At 40.2% G+C, this 23,407-nt stretch overlaps 1 protein-coding gene across 4 annotated transcripts in view; it reads right to left on the reverse strand.

The window, feature by feature from the left end:
• lama2 (laminin, alpha 2) overlaps positions 1–23,407 on the reverse strand; it is a 202,011-nt gene that overhangs the window by 167,611 nt on the left and 10,993 nt on the right. The window lies entirely within an intron of this gene.

Below are 23,407 nucleotides of genomic sequence, written 5' to 3' on the forward strand. Positions count from 1 at the left end.
ACCTTCCAAAAAGTTTAACTTTTGTTTCCTCAGACCACAGAGTATTTTCGCAAAGGTGTTGGGGATCATCAACATGTTTTCTGGCAAAATTGAGATGAGCCTTAATGTTCTTTTTGTTCAGCAGTGGTTTTCATCTTGGAACTCTGTTTTTGCCCAGTGTCTTTGTCTTTGTCCTGAACACTAACCTTAACTGAGGCAACTGCACTTCTTTGGACGTTGTTGTGGGGTCTTTTGTGAACTCTTGGAAGAGGCGTCGCTCTCTTGGGGTCATTTTGGTTGGCTGGCCACTCCTGGGAAGGTTCATCACTGTTCCATTTTTTCGCCATTTGCAGATGATAACTCTCACTGTGGTTTGCTAGAGTCCCAAAGCTTTAGAAATAGCTTTATAACCTTTTCCAGACAGATACAGCTCAATTAATCTCAGTTAAGTCCCGTTTTGATCATCAGCAATCACTTTTTCACACAGGGCCATGTAGGGTTATCTTTTAGGCATTTTCTTATGGTATGTTGATATGCTTATATGAACTGCAAATGTAAAAAATACTCAAATTTATACAAAAAATTATGTAATAAATAAAAGAAAATACTTTCGGTGTGTATTCTTATTGAGGCTAGTCCGTTTTTTTAGACTAAGAAGCAAAAAGCCAAATAAAAAGCAAAAATTTGGATTAAATTGGAAATGATATAAACGTTAAGTAGCCTCAAAATAGTTTTCAAAAAATCACATTGAGTCACCTTTAGTCTATTTTCAAAGATGGAGAGCGCCTCATTAGTAATGTCACCTTTCATCAGCAGAAGGCTTTTACGGCCAGAGGCACGGGACGCTTTCCAAGACAAATTTCAGCTGACGGAGGTAGAAAATTCAAAACAAATTGCGACTGGAAATGAAAGAAGCAAAGGAGGGCAAAGACAGCGTGAAAATGATGAGAAAGCGAGGAAAAGCAACAGTTTCAAAGGTGAAGAGGAAGACAAAGATACAGTCAGAGAGACGTGGTGTACGTAAGTGAATTAACTCCAGTGGATAAGGAGCTTTGTGCTGACTGCCAACTTTGCTAATCCTCCCCACATCTGGCCCGCTAAGACACTGCGCTCGTGTGTGAGTGTGGGTGTGGGTGTGGGTGTGCCATCAGCCTATTATTCATAATGCCTGCACGGGAGCGCGCTTGCCCGTATTCTATGCATAATCTATACAGTATGCTCCAACAGCATGGAGGGATCAAATAGTCATGAAGAAAACTTGACAGACTCAAGTCCTTTTAAACGTATCAGCTACAACAGCTGTATCAAATAAATATGCCTTCGCAAACATACAACAGCGGATCCTTACACATTTGCCAGTCAGAGGCTTTTTCTCCAAAAAAGGCTGTTGTTTTCCACAGAAAACCCGTGTCATTCACCATAAGTCTGCAATCATTTCCACACTGTTAGAAAGTCCACAGTTTTTACATGCTTATGGCTTAATGCTCCACCGGTCATGTTTTTTTTGGTCCTTGAAAGCACCGTAGTTGTGATGCACCGTGACTCTGATTCCGTCTGTTCATGGATGATCTAACATTATCATTCTTTAGTGGCGAGTACCTTTAAATGTGTTTAATTCTGTTTAAGCGTGTGAGGCACATTTAGAGCTTAAACCTGGATTGTGTCGCAAGTGAACAACGGCAATTGAAGAGAGAAGGTGACGGCTGGAGCTGAATCTAATCTAGTAATTACAACTTTTATTGCAAATGTTCGAAAGAGAATGTCAACGTCAAGCTGATCAGTGAGATTCCTACAAACAGCAGAGTTGTCCTTTTATATAGAGGATCTTCGACTCGTGTTTTTGCGGCAGGTCTTTTTGGTTATATAGAGCACTGGTTCTGGGTCGCAGACAGCAAGTCAAAAATGACATTAAAATACGTAATATACAACTGTACCTCCATTCTGAATACCGTTGAGAGAAGTCAAATTTGGCAATATTTTAGTCATCTATACCTACTGTAATTGAAATATCTGATTTTGTGGTCTTTTGTGGTCACTGTTGCCAAATCCTCAGTAAGAAAAGTAGCTATTGGTTGACCTAGAAGTCGCTAGATGATGGCATCGGATAATTTGCATCTTACTTGCATATGCTGTTGTAACAGATTCTGTAGGAAAAAAGCATAACCTCGTAGCAGACGTTTACAACTAGTTACATTTTGAACTACAAATAACTTTAAATTGGCCATCACTTCAAGAAAATACAATAATTTTAATGTTCTATCTCAGCCAGCACCTCTCAAAATCTCGACAAGCATTTACATCCGTACTCACCTCCAGCCTCCGCCTTTTATCTTGCAGTTAGGACTACTTGTTTCATTTATCACACAACATTCTCCCATCACGCCTTCTGATACACTAACAGGCAAGTGACTGAATCCGAATGAGGATTGAGGGTAATAAGTAGTCATTTAATGAAGATTAGGAAACATTTACGTTTTAGATCCCGCTCTGTAAAACAGGGTGAGGTCCACCCCGGTGGCATCGCGTCTCGCCCATGCACGATTCATGGATGCGTAGAGCTCCACTGTGCTCTCAGTGTGCCGTGGGAGCTGACGGTGCACTGACGGCTTGTGACTGCTCGACAGCACCCACTGCTGCTCAGTGAGAACAGAAACTGCAGAACAATACGTGCTTTCACAAGTCCCCAAATACCAGAAAACTCTCCAACGACACCAGAAAAACACGCTAGATTTGTCGCGAGTCGCTTTTGAGAAAATATGTCGCCAAGAGGGTTTGGAATGTCGCCAGATTAAGTTGGCAACACTGGTCTTGTTTAGTGCAATTACATTGCTTGTATGCATGCAGCTATCCTGTTCTGCAGACAATGCTGTATGAATTCCTCTAAAATCTAAAACAGATTCCTAAAACAGCGGAGTTGTCCTCTTACATAGACAAGTGTTGTTGCGGTAGGTCTTTCAAAAGAAGAGCTCTTCACCTATAGAGAGGATCTTTGACTTGTATTTTTCCAGCACATTCCTAAAAACAGATGTGTTCTCCTGTTATACAGATGATCTTTGACTAGTGTTTCTTAAATAGGTCCTTAAAACAACATATTACTAAAAACAGCAGATTTGTGCTGTAACTTAGAGAATCTTTGATTGTATTGTTAACTAGGTCCTTGAGAAGAGCAGAATGTTCCTGTCATTTAGAAGATCTTTGCCCAGTGCAAACTTTGTGACTTCTGAAATCACAGACGGCAGTAGGAAAGCTAAACGTCTTATTTTAAATAAGGCTAAAAAGATGTCATTTTTCTGAAATCTTTTACATTTTCTTCATGTTGTGCATTAATTAAGCACGCAGAAAGACACAAAAGAGAAATGATGATATTCAGAGCTCACAGACACTTGAGATGGTGCAAGTGCATGCAATATGTCACACGGCGAGGTCAGGACGAGGCTAATGTGGTCATCTTTTCTATGCCTTTTCACATCAGCTGCACTGAGTGAGGCGATATTACCATAAAGAGGTAGAGCTGCAGGTCACATTTTCATAAGGAATTATGGAAAACGGGAACAATACAACTCGCGTAGTTATCATCAATTTCAGGCTTTTTGTACTTGCATGCTGCATGCAGGTTAAAGAAAAAAAGCGAACATTAATGTCATTTTACTTGCCAGTAACAAGGATGATTTCTGTGATTGCAACCAACTTTACTGTAGTAGTATGGAATATAAACGGACCTGCCAGGACACCTTTCATGTTTATTCAATGCTAACCTTACTGTTTAGAGCTACAGTATATACAGTGCATGCCCAACACTTGAAGTATCATATGTTTATTTCAGTACGTGAGAATAACAGCATTAGAGTACCTGGAAAAGCACTCCACAACGTTTCTTGGTTACGAATGGGCTAAGAACTTAATTTTGCTCTAGAACTAGAGTCGTAACAGCGTGCGGCGGAGCAATACAGCGTTACATTGAGGAGGAATGTCGTCGCTTACTGAATTCTTGCACCTCATTATGTCTCCCAAGCGGCAGTGCGCCAAAGAAAAGGAAAGCCATCACCATGAAAGTGAACATTATACAAAGCTGAGAGAGGAGAAAACGTCATTGGCCTCTTTTTTGGTGCATACCGCTCGACTGTCACAACATAAATTTTTGAATGCTCATGAATGCTAGAGGGGTCATGGATTCTGTGCACTGTTACAAGCAGATCTGGCCTAGGCTGAGACAATATTTTAACAAGGTAGGAAACAACAGGGATAAAAGTAACAGTTTTTCTATCTGTTTCCTTTAATTCTATATATTTTTTGTTTATTACGGTCTTTCATATGTTCTTCATGTGTTCTGTGTACAGTGCCAGTACCACCTTCCATCCATCTTCTATGCCGCTTATCCTCACTAGGGTCGCGGGTATGCTGGAGCCTATCCCTGGATTGGTCGCCAGCCAATCGCAGGGCACATATAGACAAACAACCATTCACTCTCACATTCACACCTACGGACAATTTAGAGTCACCAATTAACCTAACATGCATGTTTTTGGAATGTGGGAGGAAACCGGAGTACCCGGAGAAAACCCACGCACGCACGGGGAGAACATGCAAACTTCACACGGAACCCAGATGTTCCCGATCTCCTGACTGTGTGGCAAACATGCTAACCACTAGGCCACCGTGCGGGACCACCTTTATTATAATCATTTCTATTAGTATTATTATTATTAAGTGTTGTTAGTGTTAGCATTCATTTACTCAGCTTCCATAGCGTCTGACCATGTTTTTGCCGTTTACCGTTGCTAAAAATGACCAATTTGGTTGTCATGTATCATACTACTATTTTTTTGTGAACACGTTGCAGGTGAGCTGCTGACGCGCACATTAACATAACCACTTTAGTGAGCTGGCAGTTATAAATATTTACATCCTACTGGTCCGTCACTTCAGTTCATACTCATTTCTCAAGTTAACTCATCTGCAAATCCATCCTTGGCAACACTTGACTTTATCTAAGCCCACCCGTCCACAGCTCCAGCCATTTCCAGCCCTCTTCCTTTCCTCCTCTTCGTCTTCGTCATCATTCATAACTCTTTTGGCTGTAACCCACGCCGCTGTGACACTGCCAGAGACTGCAGTAAGCTTCCCAAATCCCCCAAATTGATTCTTCATCCCACCCATATCCTTTAAAAAATGGGTTGGTCAAACATTCATTGGTTGCTGCACTTACCACCTCGCATGTTTGAGCCATCCTCACACTTACTTTGTCGTTTCTTTGGCTCAACCCCAGCTCTCTCAGACGTCACAGAAAATATGAATTTATTTCCTGCTAACCCTGATGAATTAAACAAATATAAACAACAATATTGCATGGCATCATAATGAGAGCATTATGGTAATTAAAAATCATAATAAGCTTGGGTTATATCTAATCCCTTTGACCCACGGGTGAGCAGCTGTGGAGAATATCTCATCATAGAAATGCCAGTACAGAACAAACATTTGTTATATTTATTTTGGGATTGTTTACAGAAAACATGATTGTACTTTCGGTGGTGTCAGTGGTACATTCAAGAGGTAGTGCCATTGTATTTTAAATTTCCGGGTTTTCCCAGCATAATAGGTGCGTGATCAGTGGTTACAGCGAGTCTATTATTTGGCACACTTTTGTTTAGCTTGGACAAAAAACCATGGTGGCATTAAAGGCTGAAAAAGTTGCTCGTTATAAAAGTTTCCCGGTTCTCGGAAATATAATTTTGGCAACATGTTTAGGAGAGACAGTAGTAAGTAACAGGGGTCTCACGAGACACCCAACTCACGAGTCCACGAGACGAGGCAAGATGAGATTATAACATTCATTGTCAGAAAAGTACAATGAACAAATACTTTCACTATCACATACTGTCTGTCACACATTTGCAGCATTTCTTGAAATGCTGGCTTTTCAACTGTATTAAAGAGCAGTATTTCTTTTGCGATTACTTTCCGTGAGTGCACAGGATTTTGCGCTGTTTCGTTTTTATTTACTTTGCTAAACAAATGTTTCAGTGAGTGTTGACTGTTGGGACAAAGGCTTTTTTTCCAGATGGGAAAACTGGATTGGGTGGATATGTTTGAAGTGGATATATTCGTTTTGTTGCCTTTTATGTTGCTACCACTTTCGAATAAATTCGGCATACTGGCTCGATCGTGTTGATGGGCTCACGTCACTCATTAGTATTCCCACACGGGGCCTGTGGCATCTTTTTCCCTCCTAATTTCTACGTTACCTTGCATTGCGCCGGACGAGGCTCCAGTTCTCAGATTATTTTCCAATTTAAAAACACTCTGAAAAAATAAAGCTGGAAATTTTTGTAATTACTACCATCTACCAGTAGGGGGAGATCAAAACTGGTACTGATGTTTGAAGCCTGAAATATGCTTCTGCGCAGAGGCAGCATCTTATGCTACGCCTCTAAAACAATGTAACCGTGCATCGCACAGACAGTAAAGACTGTGATTGGTTTTATTTCCTTGTTCGGAGAGCGTAAAGTCCACCTTCGCAAACGCTTTCTCGTCCAGTAAAAGTAAAAGTGACTGTTGATTCCATTAACAATCCCCATCTCTCTTTGATTGCCATTGTTAACTAGTGACAAAGAACGCTAATTGTCCATGAGTGTCATGGTTGCTCACTAGTTGACTTGAAAAACGCCCCTAGCCCCTAAGAGACACTCAGGTATTTCTCCATGTCAGCTACCACAAGTCTAGATAACTATGAAAGCAAGAAAAACTGATGTAAATTCTTATATTAAAGATTTTTTTTTAAATTCCCTGATTTTTGGCGCCCCCTGGAGGCCACTGCACCCTTAGTATTTGCCTATATTGCCTTATGGGCCAAATGGCTCTGGCAACACACTGATAAAAAATAATCCACAAACCACAATATAAGGATAGTATGACAAATTAAACATTTCTCCATTCATTTTGTATTATCACTAAATTCACTAACCATTAGCATGGATTCCAGTTGTTTATCAGGAAGACAGAAATAAACTCACTCGGATTGATGGTTGGAAAAAAAACTGAACACTTAACATATTTACGACAGCAGATATACTAATGTAAGTAACACAAGGCAGCATTTAGTATTTTAAAGCTTTTCATTTCCCGCTCCTGAAATGTATTCAGACTCATACCATTAAAGTTGATTTGAAACCAGATAGGCATTTTTCACCTTGAGGTTAACTCGATTCTGATCACCAGTAGGGGGATGGGAATCATGAATAATTGTCAGGACAAAGGTCAAGTGAAAGAGGGGAGTCATTCAGCAGGAGAATTGCTCTCAAAACGCCTGGCCAGAAGAGAGAGTTACTTAATAAATTCCAAACGGCAGAAAATCATCGCTTTTTTGTGTTATTGAAATATTGAGTGTGCGTCTGCCTTAACCTCTTTTTTTGTATTTGTAGAGTTCAACACACGCGATAGTACATACGAGTATTTTGTATTCACGATGAGGAGCCACTAATGTTTATGAATATGTGTGCCTTTTATCGCTGTGGCCAAGAACGGTTTCTACACTCTCAGAGCTTTTTATGATGTTCATCTTAACTTCCGTGGTGATGACTTTCCTTTTCTTTGGCGCACTTGCGCTTGGCCAAAAAGTTAACTAATCAGCGATGTTATCCTTCTTTGGTGTATCTGCCCAACCACACACAAATCGTGCTCGAGGCACACACTGCATCCTTGCACTGTTGTGCGTATTGTTTCGCCGGATGTGCTGTAACTAGGTCCCGAGCAAGTCCCGTGTTTTTACGGATCAAAATTGTGTTTGGCGGCTTGTTACTTCCTGCCTCTGTTCCAGTTATTTGTTCCACTTCCTGTTTTGTTCTGCTCTGTTTTCAGCTGCCTTTACTTTTCTGTTCAAGCGCGCCTGGCGAAGGAAGCCCCTCATCACAAAGAGTCCCTCCAGATCAGATCGTGCGGATTATCAGTGGGTGATGGAAGAAAGGGACTAAAGATGGCCGAGACTGTTTTTACAGAGGCACAATAATCCTCTGGGAGGTGATACTGTGAGCTAAAACATTGCTCACTCTCCTTTTGCCCCTTTGCCCCATGAGGAACCGCTGCACATAACACTTTCCCTTTCCCTCTATGCCCTTTTCGTCAGGATGAACACGCATTGCGATGAATTTCATCCGCAAACTCATTTCAAGAAACGACCATGTTGAAATGATATAGGGACGCAAAGCTATAAACAAGGGACATTTTCGTTTGTTTTGGCGGTTCTGGGACCCCCAAAGGGGGAAATTATATTGTAGAATGAATCTTTCTGTGAACTCCACTAAAGAACTGCACTAAAGAAGAGGTCAACTTGATCTGAGGTTGCTCTTGTACAGCATATTTTGGTAAATTCCTTAAGTGCGATGTGTACCTGTTACTCCTGCCAAAAGCCCCGCTTCCCGTAGATGGAAGGACGTCCAGATAAGGAATAAATTCTGGTAATGCCACGTAATTGTTATCGTTTAGAGCCCTATTTAACAGTGGTTGAATAAAAGATTGGATCCCCCCTATCCCTCAAACTGCAGTCTTGTTGTCTTGTCTTGTTTCTTAATACTCCAAAACAAAAGCTTCAAATGCTCTATGTTAAAGTCCCTTTTTGCTTCTGCCTCTGCATCATGGGGTCACGCATTGTACGAGAACGTGACATAATAACCACAAAACCTCGTAACACAAGACGCCCAACACAACTCACAAAAAGTTATGGATATTCAATTTTTGGGTGAAATTTCAGGACAAACCTAAAATGAACTAAAACCTTTACAGATGAACTTAATTTGACCTCTAAACTTTCAAATAGACATGTCCAATTATCACTAACTTTTTGTGAGTCGTGTATAATGTGTTGCACATGGCTGTATGTGTTTAAAACAGTTGTCATTGTATAACACGCTCAATAAAACAATAAAACGTCATTGTTTCATTGCAGTTTTTTTATGAGCCGGTCCAGTCTAGTATACCTCGTTCTATGGCTCACCAGCTGTGGTGTGGACAGACAGACGATGATTAAACTTAATAGCATCAAACCCAGACCGCATGCACATCTGACACATATACTGTATGAGTCCATACCAGCAGCAATGCCACATGTGTGTGTGTGTGTGTGTTATGGGTCAGTCATTAGTGATATTGCTTCTCTGCATCTGTTGACCTAATCCAGCTCACTAGCAAGACCCTGGATGATCCTTGTGTGTGTTTGTGTGTGCGTGTGTGTCAGGTTTTCCTATCATGAAGTGTCTACTTGTTCCCACACTCCAACTGTGGGACATGTGTCCATATGAAGGAATATATAATATCACAACATTTTAGTTGATGATGATGGTGTACTGTTATATTATGGAAAATCTAGGCGTACCAGTGCATTATTTTAAGATACTCGTATAGTGTTAGGGTGATATTTGATATTTTACTGTCATTCTGGGAGCAATAAACAATAACATTTGAAAAAACTCCAACAATAATAATAATAATAATAATAATATGGAGCACATGAGAAAGTGGGAAATATTATATTTACTTACATGGTCATTTATTGACAAGTATATTGCACAACACAACAGCAACAGAACCACCGGGTACAGTGGTACCTCGGTTTACATTATAAATTCAATTTGTTTTTATTTTTATCATTTTGTTTAAACAGTAAGTCTCGGCACCATCCATTGTAGTACTTATATAGTATCTCCTTAACGTTAATTAGTACTGCGCTGGTCTTCCTGATTGGAATGGGTGGTGTGTGTGTGTGTGTGTATATATATATATATATATATATATATATATATATATATATATATATATATATATATATATATCCTTCAATATGAACTCTAAAGTTTCTTGGGTCCAAGACTTCCCAGAGGAGTTGCTGGATTTAATGATCCCACAAACGATTCAACTAAACTGTTATTTTTTTTTAAACAGTAAAAAAAGCTATAGCGTGGAAACGGGCAGTGTGCTTTCTATTAGAGATAAGGCTAATGTGGTCATTCTATAGGAAAGTAAAGCCTCTATGGTAATTTCCTGTAGAAATAGCAGCTTCCACAGGCTGCTGCAGTTAGTGAGATAGATGGTCCAGTTGAGAGGCGGGAAAAGTACACCTCAGCATTTTTTATACTTTATCTATTAGAGAGGTAATATTGCTTGATCAAGTGTGAGACACACTCCCACAGATCCAACACTGCCTCTCTCTTGCGCTCTCCTACCACTCTTTTTCTGTCCATTATGTTGACTAATGAGTGCGGAGTTTCCAGTTCATACAATAGTCACTGTGCCTCTTAAAGACACACACAGTTCCTTGTAGCTGACTTGCTGATGTGCTGATGAAGACAAACATGAAGAATTACCATATACAGTAATCCCTCTTTTATCGCGATTCATTAGTTACAGACACGACTGTGATAAGCAAAGTAGGATTCCTTATTTAGAAATGAAATATTTCCTTAGTTAGAGCACAGAAAACATGTTTAAGACCTTCTAAATATGGTTTTTAACATTATTAGAGCCTTCTAGACATGAAATAACACCCCTATAGTCACCTTTACACTCGTATTACCCAATATAGTAGACATAATAAGAGTAAATAAACCATTTAAGACATAAAAACTCCTGCTCGTGTGTGTTGCTTTTAATGTGTGGATGAGTGGCGGCCGAACAGGAAGAGTTCTATCTTAAGGTGGGTTACTTTGGTGACAGTAGCCCGTGTTGTTATTAGGGATTACTGTGCCTGTTGAGGGATGATTCAGACCTGCAATAAAAGGCTGTTGTTCCAGCAATCAAGTCTGGTGCGTTTGTGTCTCACCAAACATTACAGTAACATTACTGACACCTAGTGACCAGTGTAGAATACTACGTCAGCATTTTTGAATGCGTCTTTTGAATACCTTATATTTGTAATATAGTTGATTTAGCTATTTTATGCTTGAAAATGCTTAATCTAGGCAAAAAAAACTGCATTCAACCACAAAACAGCATGATTATTGATATATTTTGAAAAACCATGATAGAGTGAAGTGGCGAAATCCGAGACAACTGGACAGCCACGGTTATGTATGCATTTTTCAGATTAAAAACAAAGGGTTTAGATGAGTCTTTATATCTATAAGCTTGCTTCAGATATGTGAGCTTAGCCAGTCTATATAGAGCCTACTAAATCCAATAATATCACATTAGGAACAGTTGTTTATTATTGTATTATTGTTAGTATTTCAATCATGTTGGCTGTGAGACTTAAACCTTAAAACCGTCCATCTAGATCAGGGGTGTCCAAACTTTTTCCACCGAGGGCCCCATACTGAAAATCAAAGGATGTGGGGGCCCACTTTGATACCTTTATGTACTTTTTTCATTCATTCCCTCATTTTCTATGCTGCTTGTCCTCACTAGGGTCGCGTGGGTATGCTGGAGCCTATCCTAGCTGACTTTGGGCGAGAGACGGGGTACACCCTGGACTGGTTGCCAGCCAATTGCAGTATGTATTTTATTGCTGTAAAAAGACTAAAAAAGTTATATATTTTTAAAGACAAAACTTTGCTTTATAGTTATCAGTAACAACATTTCAGCTACTTCTCTTCACATTTATCCTTTTTGCTCAATTTTTCCCATTTTTCGGGGGTTTTTTTGGCTTAGTTTTATTCCTACAATGTGCTATGGGCCAATAAAAAAACAAGCCGCGGGCCGCACTTCGGACCCCCCTGACCGAGACTGTCGTTTCCCATTTTTTCATCCCTTTCTTTGCAGATGCATTTATACTTTAAAAATATATTTTTCTTCAAAGTGCAAATAAATGACAGTTGACAATGTATTCATTAAACCAGCACATTTTTTTCTGAACCGAAGCAGAAACAATTAATTTCTTTCGCTTTATGTTTGGTTCATTTTTTATTGGCTGCTTCCCTGCAGAAAATACGGTCATACGGCTGAGCAACAGAACACAGACGACAGTCATGCAATGAATAATGGCGAGAAAAAGACACTTCATACGAGCACAAAGAACATTAATTATTGCTATTCAAACAACAGACAATGCTACAATGACAACCACAATGAATATCGGGTGCCCATTTGATTTTCTTTAAGTGGAACCACATGATGTTTGTGTGTGTGTTCTCCAGATAATGGTCTTGTTGTGGTGACATAAATCTTTTATCATGAACTCTCCGCAATTCCAGGAAGAAGACTCGGTTTTGGAGCACAGGTTTGGGAAGTCTTGATCGGTTATGTTTCGCTAAAACCGAATAAGTCGGTGTAACGTGATATGAAGTAACAGATACACAACAGTATGTGTGAGTGCTACCCCACTGTGCCTAAATGGATTAGAGGCAATGAGCCCTCTGTGGTGGAGGAAAAAAACAATAGACACAATCCCCGTGCATCCTTGCGTCAGTCTCTAACTATTTTTATTCAGCTTTCTCTCTCTAAAACACAGTCCAAGTCGTTTAATTTGTTACTTCTAACATCATTTAATGCTGCTATGGCATCGCCACCGAGGCCGAGCAATCCAAATTTGAATCAGTGCCAGGTTTGTAATTCTGACACAATAAGCTACAAATCTGACCGCAACTTTTTGAGTTATGGAAACAAACGCATACAAATAAGTAGTCGTCAGTAAAAGAGTGTTTAATCATGATTAATCGCAACGTTTTGTTAGTTTTTGCATTAAATTACATAAAAGGCATGCGCTTATTGGTCCCGAGTTGTCGAGTGACTGTAATGTGATTGCTCTTTGCCAGTTCTTAATGACAACCACCATATAGTAGGAGTACTCAAAAAAATCATAACCCACTACATCAGGGGTGTCAAACTCGTGCCATGGAGGGCCGAGACACTGCAGGTTTTCTTTCCAGCCAGTCACTAAAGCAGGTGATTTTAATGATCAACACCTTCAGTTTGAGGGAAGGAGCTCATCAATGAAATCACCTGCTGAAGAAGGTTGGAGAGAAAACCTGCAGCGTCTCGGCCCTCCATGGCACGAGTTTGACACATGTGACCTACACACTTTCAAGTACATCTAACATACATTTTCAAGACGTGTCATTATATTAATACGGTCAGCCCTCCCACATGTTATAAATGATAACCATCACCTTCCACATAAGACCTAAACAGAATGACTTAAAGTAGGAGCACAGTGGAACCTTGGTTAGCGTCGTTAATCCGCTCCAGAATGTCTGACTTTAACTGAAACATACTCAAACTGAATCCATTTTTCCGATAACAAATGATGTAAATCCTGTTCCGGAAAGCTGAAAACGTTAACACAAAACATGTTTTTGTAGTTTTACAATTGTAGTTTGACAAGCCGAAAACAATTCAAAATGCATATAAATGAGGGATGCTCCGATCAGGGTTTTATGCTGCAGATTCTGAAATTGATCATCCATGAGTGAGATCGGCCAATACCGATCCCGATCACATGGATGACCTGTACATTTTTCAATTTATTTATCATGAGTGCTATCGGGCAGGGTCGCCATTAGACAATTCCGAGGAACCCTGGCAAATAGTTATGTGTTCATTAAACAATAACACACAAATAGCGTTTGGAGGACGGGACATTATTAGTATAGACACACAGAAGTTAGTACCTACCCGATGGACGTAATATCCACTTCCCCGTGGGACACAAAAGAGCGCCAAACTATGCGCGTTCCTTGTTTGTTTTAAAAACAAAATGTCAAACCATTGTGGTTTTACAGACTAGTGTTGATTCTTGTGGCTCAATACGGGTGTTGGGAACCCTACGTGACACAGCACACATGCACATTCATGTCATGTGTGTGTTGTCGTGACATGAATTGTCATGTTGCCGCCGCAAAGCAATTGTTTTTTGTGATCAGCTTTGAAAGGCATTTATCGGCATATGCCAATCACGTGTTTTTTTTTTACAGAAATCGTCCGATACTAAATCGGTGGCCGATCCATCGGCGCATCTCTGATAATGTGGCAGTGACATCAACATGGATACCATCTTTAGCCTTTCTAAAAATGGAGCCAAAGAAAGTTGCAAGTGCCAGGATTTTGATAAAGAAGGTGAGAAATACTACGGAATTCAAGAAGTAACTCACGGCAAAACATAAGGGGAGTGTCTGTGTTGATCTCGCTGCCACATCTTTGTCAACAGTCATGTCTTCAATGAAAGTAAAAGTAACCTTCAATGTTCATTTATCATTTATATGCATTTAAAATTGTTTTATGCATGTAAAAGTATAATTGCAAAACTATAAAAAAAAAAACAACTGTCTTTTTGTTAATATTTTTTAGACTTGTGGCGTAAGTGTGTCAGTTAGCAAAGAAATACAGTCGGCCGCTGATGACATCACAGACGGGCGACAGAGTTGACTTCCACTTCCTGTTTCCATGTAGTAGCAAGCTAAAAGGCTGTTAACAAGGATGCTTTGTGATTAAAAAAAATACATTAAGAACACAGATGGCGTCGTGCGGTGTATTAATAGCACGAGAAGACATTCGCCATATCGGACGTTAAACGGAAAATGTACGCTAACCGAGGTCAAATTTTGAGTGACATTTTCAATGTTGACCAAAAAACATGCTAACAGGGCGTACGCTAGCCCATGTTCCAACGTATGTGTCCATCTATCTTGATGAGGACAAGCACAATGAGTAGAGGTAAAGAATAGAAAATACGAGACCCTTTGCTGAGATAATTCAAGGTTAAGGACGAGGGCAAAGGAATTAATTATTTTAATGAATATTCTCATCAAGGTAGGTGTGTCTTTATGTTTGTATCAAAAATGTCAGAGGAGCAGTCCAGTGGTTATTAATCGGTCATTTGTATGATGTGATGTGTGACAATTAATTCACTCTTTCTTTTATTGCCCAGCTGCTGTGTACACACAAACACAAAGTGCCTCTATCGTTTGGTAATTGTGTTGTTATCAGTCTGGTTGCATAACTGCAGTCATGCAAAAGTGGCTTGCAGATGATAAACTCTGAATGGAATAACCAGTTCTTAAAGGTATCAATACTTGGATTTTGTTTTCTGTTGTATCTTAAACCTCTATGTTGGAGAGACCAAGGAACCCTTATACAAACGCATGGCAGAACAACGAAGACATTTACGTCAAACTAGAAAGGCCGTCTCCTCGGTTTGCACCACCACCTATCGTCCTCTTACAACAATGTCCTGACATCTCTGCCCAAACATTGTCTCATTCCACGGGAAGAGTGGGAGACTTCAATCAAATATTTTCATAATTAGACCCTAGAAAACCTGTTTATGACCTTCTAAATGGTTTTAACATTATTAGCGTCTTCTAGACATGAAATACCCCCTTAGTCACCTTTACACTCATATTACACAATATAATAGACATAAATAAGACATAATATAGACTCACACACGTTAACATTGGGATAGTTTCTCCTAGTTCCTTTTTCACTTCCTGTTTCTGTACAGTACTTCCTTCGGTGGCTATTGTCTCATCAATGTAACCTTACCGACACCTACTGACCAGTGTAGAATGTTACATATCATCACAACATCTTTGAATACATCTTCTGAATGCCTTATATCTGTATTTTAGTTCATTGAAAGTGAAAATGCTTAATTTAGGCAAACAATATGTAAAAACAGCCCTCAAACCGTAGGTTTTGAAGTTTTGGTTTTACATGACATATAAAAAAACCCTCCTTACTCATGGACATGATCCTGCCTCTGACCTACCCCGATGTAGAGGACAGAGGACAGCTTTAAGAAGCATCCACAAGCACCAGAAATTTGAATGATCTCACAACAGGCACAATAATCCCTACTAAAAATCCCTAACAAAAACATGCTACTGTTGCAGCATTTCAACCTCACCTGTGAACCCCCAATGTCACTTCCTGTCCGCACTCACTCTCCTCCACTAAAGAACACATTTATAGCAACACACATGATCACCAGTCTTACATATGTCTTAAAAGGCTTATTTTGTCTACTACATTGGGTAACACGAGTGTAAAAATGACTATAGGGGTGTTAATTCATGACTAGAGTTCTCTAATAATGTTAAAAAAAACATATTTAGAAGGTCGTAAACACGTTTTCTATGCTCTAACATATGAAAATATTTCATTTATAAATAAAGAATCCTACATCACAAAAGTTCACTGATCACGGTCGGATCTGGAACCAATTACGGTAACTTAGATACATGAGGGATTATTATAATGTTAGCACTTTAGCTCCCATAGATATGCTCGTGTTGCTAACATTTGTGTCTTGTCCCGCTCCTTAATGTTACGTTGTTGAATCTGATATATGGCAATTATGTTGGACAGAGTGCCGAGTTAGTGTTGATAACGTATACGTTCTTGTCGGAGACAGGCATGGACAAATACAGCTCATTAGCATTAAAGCTACAGATGCGCAAAATGTCGTATTCCAACCCTTTGAATACACTATTGTGGGATTTTATTATTTACAATTGTTGTAAAATAGTACATGAAGCCGTTATATTATTGCCATAAAACTCAGATTTGATTCTACCTACACGTTCTGTCCTCTCAACACAAGAGCGCTTTTGTGTAATGAGGGCAGCCGGAGAATAATGAAACTTGTCTGGGACAATACAATTGGTTTTGATATCAAAGTGTGTATGATTACCACAATAAGTGATATTTCAATTGGCGGAGAGTGGGTGGAGAGTGGAGACTCTCGTCTGATCAAAACCTGCCGTTTTGATAACAAGCTGGAATTAATGTTGCAGATAATGGAGTCTGGGTGAAAAAGCAGCAGCAGAAGCGGCTGGCGAGGGTGAGTATAAGTAAGACTTGTGTTTATTGGAGACAAAACAACAATAAAGGCAGACGGGTGAAGTGGGGTGGCAGGAAAGGAAAGGAGGAGGAAAGGCGTACGACAAAACTACGGCGTTGTTTCGACATGTCGTTCTCTTTCACTTTCTCTCTCATTAGGCCGGAGCGGGGACGGTGTGGAGGTGCAGTAAGGAGGGGTGTGTGACACTTTCATTGTTCTTTTAAGGTCTCCTTATTATCACCTTTCAAGAGAAACCCACTCTTTCTACATCTCCTCTCTCGCCTTTTTCCATTTTGTCGTGCTCCCACAGCATAGTTTTACATGCAAGTTTTCTCCTCGACTGCTACCTCGCTCTCTTTCCTTTCTCTTCTATAATTGCATGCTTGATTAATTATACGGGGATCAGAAAGAGTGAAAAGACGAGTTGGAATTTTAGCTCACAAAAGAGTAGAAAGGAATCGTACACCTCCACACATACACACTCACACACAGTTGTGTTACTCTTAGCTCAAATATGCCGAACACCAACCCTAGAAGCACGTCTTATATATTGTACAGTCCATAATCAATATTTTACCAACGTAAATGTCCATTTTACATAAGAACCGTGATAAACCTACATCACTAAGTTCCATGAAACGCCACCGAATCTGTGCCATCTGCGTCCCCAGGAAATAATAAATGTATAAATGCACAATAAAATTAACTTTCAAATATTTTTTTTGTTGAGATAAGTGTGGTGCACATTGATCTGATCGCATATTTAAGAAATATTACATTTGAGATTAATTTAAACTACCTTGAACACAAGAAAACAGCATTTATTGTATGTCCCCAATTCCTAAAATGTGACTACTTTACCATAAATGTAACCACTGAAATGCTTCAGAATAATTTAGTTTTTTTTGCAACTGTACCGTAATTTCCAGACGATAGATAATATATACTATATAAGCTGCACCCACTAAATTTAAAGAGAAAAAAAGATGTGTACATATATGAGCCGCACCTGTCTATAAGCTGCAGGTGTCCATGTCGTAACATGGAATATGTTAAACGGGAAGATTTTTTTTTTTAAACCTTTGATTAAATAAATGTTTTTTTGCCAAACAGTGCATGTAATTCGGCTAGTTAAACAATAGCCTGCCAGAAAAGTCATTCATCACCGTCTTCATCCTCCTCCTGGGAACTAAAACCTCTAAAATCATCTTCTACGGCATCAGAATTGAACATCCTTTCTTCTTTTGTTGTTGCTCTCTGTGTCACTTTCGTCTTCAGGCAAATTAGCCCTTTAGCTTGAGCGGTCCTCTTCATCACACAATATTCCAGCCTTTCAAAACCCGTTGGTGATAGCGGATTTTTTGACACACTATAAATCTTGCAATCCTACTTCCACTCGACGCTCCCAGCGTCACTCGTTAGCGCCAATGATGAGACGTGAGACGCTTTTTTCATCGCAGGTCAACGTTTGCCGAATTCCAAGCAGTCCAAACAGAAGCTGGATTAATCTGACACTTGATCAAACTTAAAACCATTTGTCAGATCGAGACACGATCACTGCGTAAGACTTCAAAACGTGATATCAGCGTCCAATTCACTATTTGCTGCACTGTAAGCATCATGAGAACTGTAGTTCTTTTAGCCATAAATTAGCCATAGCGGTTTCTACACCGGAAATTACTGGTTAAGTTAATTTTTCAATTTAGTTACATTTTTGAAAAAATTGTTACATTTTAGTTCTCTGGGTTTTCACTCAGTCCTGTTTCCCCAAAACATTTTCCCCTCTGAAAAACTGGAACTAGTATGGCAGTACGTAGTATGACATGTATGGTATAACTTTATTAGTATGGTAACTGTGGTTGTGCACTTTAACCACAACCACAGTTGAAAACAAAGGGCTGTGCATAAAAATAAGTAAAATACAGGAAAAACATAAAGAGAAACAGAATTTAGCTGTATTTTGCCGTTGTTGTCATTTTGATGCAATGGAGTTTTTGCTCGTGTGCTTTTAGTCCAAGTTTACATATGCAGATACACCTCTTTGCTTAAGTGTACGTGCGTGTGTGTGAGTGCACATGCATAAGTGATGTGATGTGATCAGACACCAATAAGAGCAAATCTCATTAACATCAAACTACTTTAACACTAATCAGGTTACGACGCAAGCAGCAAGCCAATGGCGGCTACTAATGCCATTAAGTCGAGCCGTGATTGGATTGGGATCTTATTTCGACTTCCTGAAGGCTGCCAGCATTTTAATCAAGCGACACGACTGCAGTGATGTCACAGTCCGTTAGAACAGCAAGAGAGTGATGTCACAGCTCATTAAGATCGGGAAGATGTTGCTGGGGATGAGTGGAGCGGACTGATGTGTTTTAGTCAAGGAATTTCTATCCCAGGTTGCATAAAAGGCTGAAATGAAAGACGTAGAGCACATTTTTCATGGCAATATGAGTTTAGAAAGTGCTTGCTGAAGTCACAGAAGGGGAGACCATAGAGGAGGCAATTAAACATTATGAAACTGAAGAAAAAAATGACACTTGAAGCTGAATTTAAGTGAATTATCCCGGCCTTTTCCCAGCTTTCAGCCAGAGTACTGTTCTATTAAATTTTCAACATGAAAATTGCAATAGAATTAATTAGAATGACATCCAGGCGTCTTGCGCCTTGAAATAGTTTGTTAATACAGCTCAGCAGTTGAGGAAAGTGAGAATAAAATAATCCTGTTTGCCGGTTTTATAGATTCTGCATAAGTCGTATTGTGCTCAGCGAGAAAGTGACTAAACCGTCATGGCCGCCTTATCAAGCACACTTACTGGACCTGTGACATTAAGTTAAAACAAAGCACTCTGGACACTTTCATCAATTTAACCTGGCCAATCCTGTATCGGTTACTCCATTCATTCTTTGATTCTCACCACCTCCCAATTTAAAAAGCCACGGCGGCGTCAATTGGGGCTCGCTCACTCTCTCTCTTCCCTGGCTCTCCTGCTGCAGATCGATGGCGAGGGCGAAAAGCTAATGACCCATCTCAGCAACCAATTCACTCAGCGCTGCCTCGCTCAGTACCTGTCTAAACCTGTGAGCAGCAGAGAAAGGGAGCTTCCTGCTTCAACTCGCAAACCGAAAGCTCAACGAGGAGCGAGGATCAGAAACGTAACAAAAGCTAACTATAGACTCACTCTGACGTGTCTGAGCTGGCATAATGTTTATTGATAAATACGACATGCTGTACTCGTGCTGATACATTGATTTTTGCTTCTGATTTAATAAATTATTCATACTTTGGATTCAACAAGGGATGGGGCCAATCAAGCGAAGGCATCAGGTTACGATCCAGTAACGGTATCGGGTTCTGATACCAGAGTAATTCACGTATTTGAAATTGCCAATACTGCGTTCCACCTTTCCCTCACTTGTGAGCAAGACCCCAAGGTACTTGAACTCCTCCACTTAGGGCAGGCTCTCTTCCCCGACCCGGAGATGATAGCAACCCTTTTCTGTGCGAGAACCATGTACTCGGACTTGGAGGTGCTGATTCTCATCCCAACCGCTTCACACCCAACGGTGAACAGATCCAGTGAAAGTTGAAGGTCACAGCCCAGTGAATCTCTGAACGTGATCTCTCAGGTCACGCTCTCAATTTACGGGTCGATCTCCGTTCCTACCCTCACCTTTGGTCATGAGCTTTGGGTAGTGACCGAAAGGACAATATTGTGGGTACAAGCCGCCAAAATGAGTTTTCTCCATAGGGTGGCTGGGCTCTCCGTTAGAGATAAGGTGAGAAGCAGTGTCATCCAGGAGAAACTCGGTGTAGAACCTCTGCTCCTCCGCATTGAAAGGAGACAGATGAGGTGGCTCGGGCATTTGGTCAGGGCGTCTGGTCAGGAGGTGTTCAGGGCACATCCGACTGGCAGGAGGCCTTGGGGAAGACCCAGGACACTTTGGAGAGACTATGTCTCTCAACTGGCCTGGGAACGCCCGGAGGAGCTGGACTTAGTAGCCGGTAGAGGGAAGATCGGGCTTCCCTGCTTAGGCTGCAGCAGTGCAAAGTTTTGGGCTTCTTACTTTGTACTTCTTCCCCACTCCTTTGAAACACGTTCTTCAGTTTAAAATAAATACATTGGAGGCTAACCTGTTTGGTCACTAGCATGCTATGCTCAGAGCCGTGGCTGTCTCTTGTGTCCCAGCAGTGAGCTTGTAGCCTGCGCATTAGCAGTGTAATGTAAACAAAGAATAATAGGAGTGTAAAGGTGACTATGGGGTGTTACTTCATGTCTACAGGGCACTAATAAGGGTAAACATTGTATTTAGAAAGTAAACAGGTTTTCTATGCTCTAACTACGAAAATATTCCATTCATTGATATTGAATCCTACTTCACGAAAATTCACTTATCCCGGGTCCGGAACCAATTAACCGCAATAAACGAGGGATGACTGTAGCTCATTATTCATCTACTCCACTGGTCATGGTAATCTACATTTGTATCCACGGCTGCACGAGGGCAAACTGACGGAAATGTGGTTAACATGTCTTGCCCAAGTTACTGGGATGAATAAAGGAAGCTTGGTTTGAACCACCAACCCTCTAGTTACTGGACGACCACCGCAAAAGGATGGAGGGTTTTAAGTGTGCTGAAATGTTTGGGGTCTTTTGACCAAAACACGCCTTGGAACTGTTTTAATTTGTGAAAATATGTCTCCATTTACTGGCCAGTCATACCTAGTGGCTGCGATTTTTTTCCTATACTTTTGGTGCACATTTTTTTGTAACCTATTCAGATTTTTAACCTATTTTTACTACTTATTCCCTTTTCTCTATGAGACACGCTCACATGTAAAGAAAATGATTCTTTGTTTTGCACTGCTTTCTAAATACAGAGAGTTAAAGTCCCGAGACGGATCTAAATATTCTTTGGCTCAACGAAAAAAAACTACACGTGGGAAAAAAAGAACAAAGACGATCATGCAGTAAAATTATATTTAGTAGACTCAATGCGATTGATAATATAAACATATGTATAATGTAAGCCGAGAGGGTTTTAAAACATTTTTGATATTTTTAGCTGTGTTTGAGAGTCTGTTGAAGCGGTTATCATTCGTTCCCACATTACACATTGATGAGAAATGATCGAAGCAGCACAAAATATTGCCACGCAAGAGTGGTTATTTTGTGCGAGCGAAAACAAAGTTTTCCCGCCTTTCTGTCTCTTGAACTTCCTGCCTTCTTATCCACCCATCCATCTCCCCCATCTTCTTTAGTTAAGCTCCAGTGCCTATCACATCTGAATTCATTTGTGCCTCAAGAGATGATAATGTGTGTTGTTCTGCTATGTGTATTTGCATGTGTGTGAGTGTGTGTGTTCATGCATCATCAGAGCCAAATGATTATAAAGCATAGTTATTAAAAACTGCCATAATTACCACGCCTTTAGCAAAAAACGTCTCATATAAATGTACCTCCTCTCTCCACAGGAGGATACACACACACACACACACACACACACACACACACACACACACACACGTCCATGGTGACACGCACACACATCCCCTGGCAAGAACAAACCTGACGCCTGCTGTGATTTTTCATGTGCTCTGTCCTTTCTGGCACACTCTTAATGTCAATTAGAAACCTTCTGACCCCAAATTTGGGACGTGATACATCACTTGATCTATGGGGAAGCGTCCTGTTATGAAATTTTCAGAATAACTATCAATATGTCTGCAGAGAGCAATTACAGTTTTGCCTACATAATTAGATCATTTGACAAAACAGGATCACTACCGGTAAAATGTGCTACAGTTACTCAGATAATATTGGTTGTAGTCTCAGGACTTTACAAAGTATGCAACAGCCCGATTCCCCATGGGCAGCTTTATTTTTGAAAAGCAGGCTTCACTACCATCTTAAAATAAAGTGTGGAGCTCTGCCAACCACCCATCTGTCAGTCAGTTTGATTATTTCGTTTTTCTTCAGGGGATAGGCTAACCTAGCATCAGCTTGCTGTTAACTGCTGCAGACGATAAGTAATGGTGCGAACCTCCTCCTCTGTTTGGAGACATTCGTCCCCCAAAGCTTGTTTCATTACAGGGTAAGAGTTGTTTTGCCCCAAGGCAGACAAACGACGACGTCAGTGAATGACTCATTCAAATTTGAGTTTCCCATTACTAATGCTTATGATAAGCATATATCGGTGTCATTTAAAGCGGCAAAAAACAATTAACAAGCAATGACTTAGTCGTTTAATGTTCGCTGAACTGAAGTCTTGGCTTATATTATGCATGCTAGTGTGACTTTGAGTTGTTTTTCCTAAAAACGTTTGACTTTGAGGTTCCACTGTATTGTTGTCTTTTCTTAGCTTGAAGATATTCATTATAATTAAGACACGGGCCTGACAGTTTTGCAGTCAATGTGAATGACGTGCCAATTATTCATTGATTTTCACACAATTCTGTTAATTCATGTATTAAATCCAGCATATCTTTTCACATTCCTGTCCTACCAAATCGACGTTCCCGTGTGTTTCAACCGAGGCTTTCATGGCGGTGTATGATGTCCTAACATCTAGCGCTCGCAGTTATAAAAACATCATTCCATTCATTGATCTGTCTTCTGTATCCCCACTCTCAGACGGCTGTGATTTGAAAGATTAGAT

This window comes from Dunckerocampus dactyliophorus, chromosome 19 (assembly GCF_027744805.1).
Source record: "Dunckerocampus dactyliophorus isolate RoL2022-P2 chromosome 19, RoL_Ddac_1.1, whole genome shotgun sequence".
Taxonomy (NCBI): Eukaryota; Metazoa; Chordata; class Actinopteri; order Syngnathiformes; family Syngnathidae; genus Dunckerocampus; species Dunckerocampus dactyliophorus.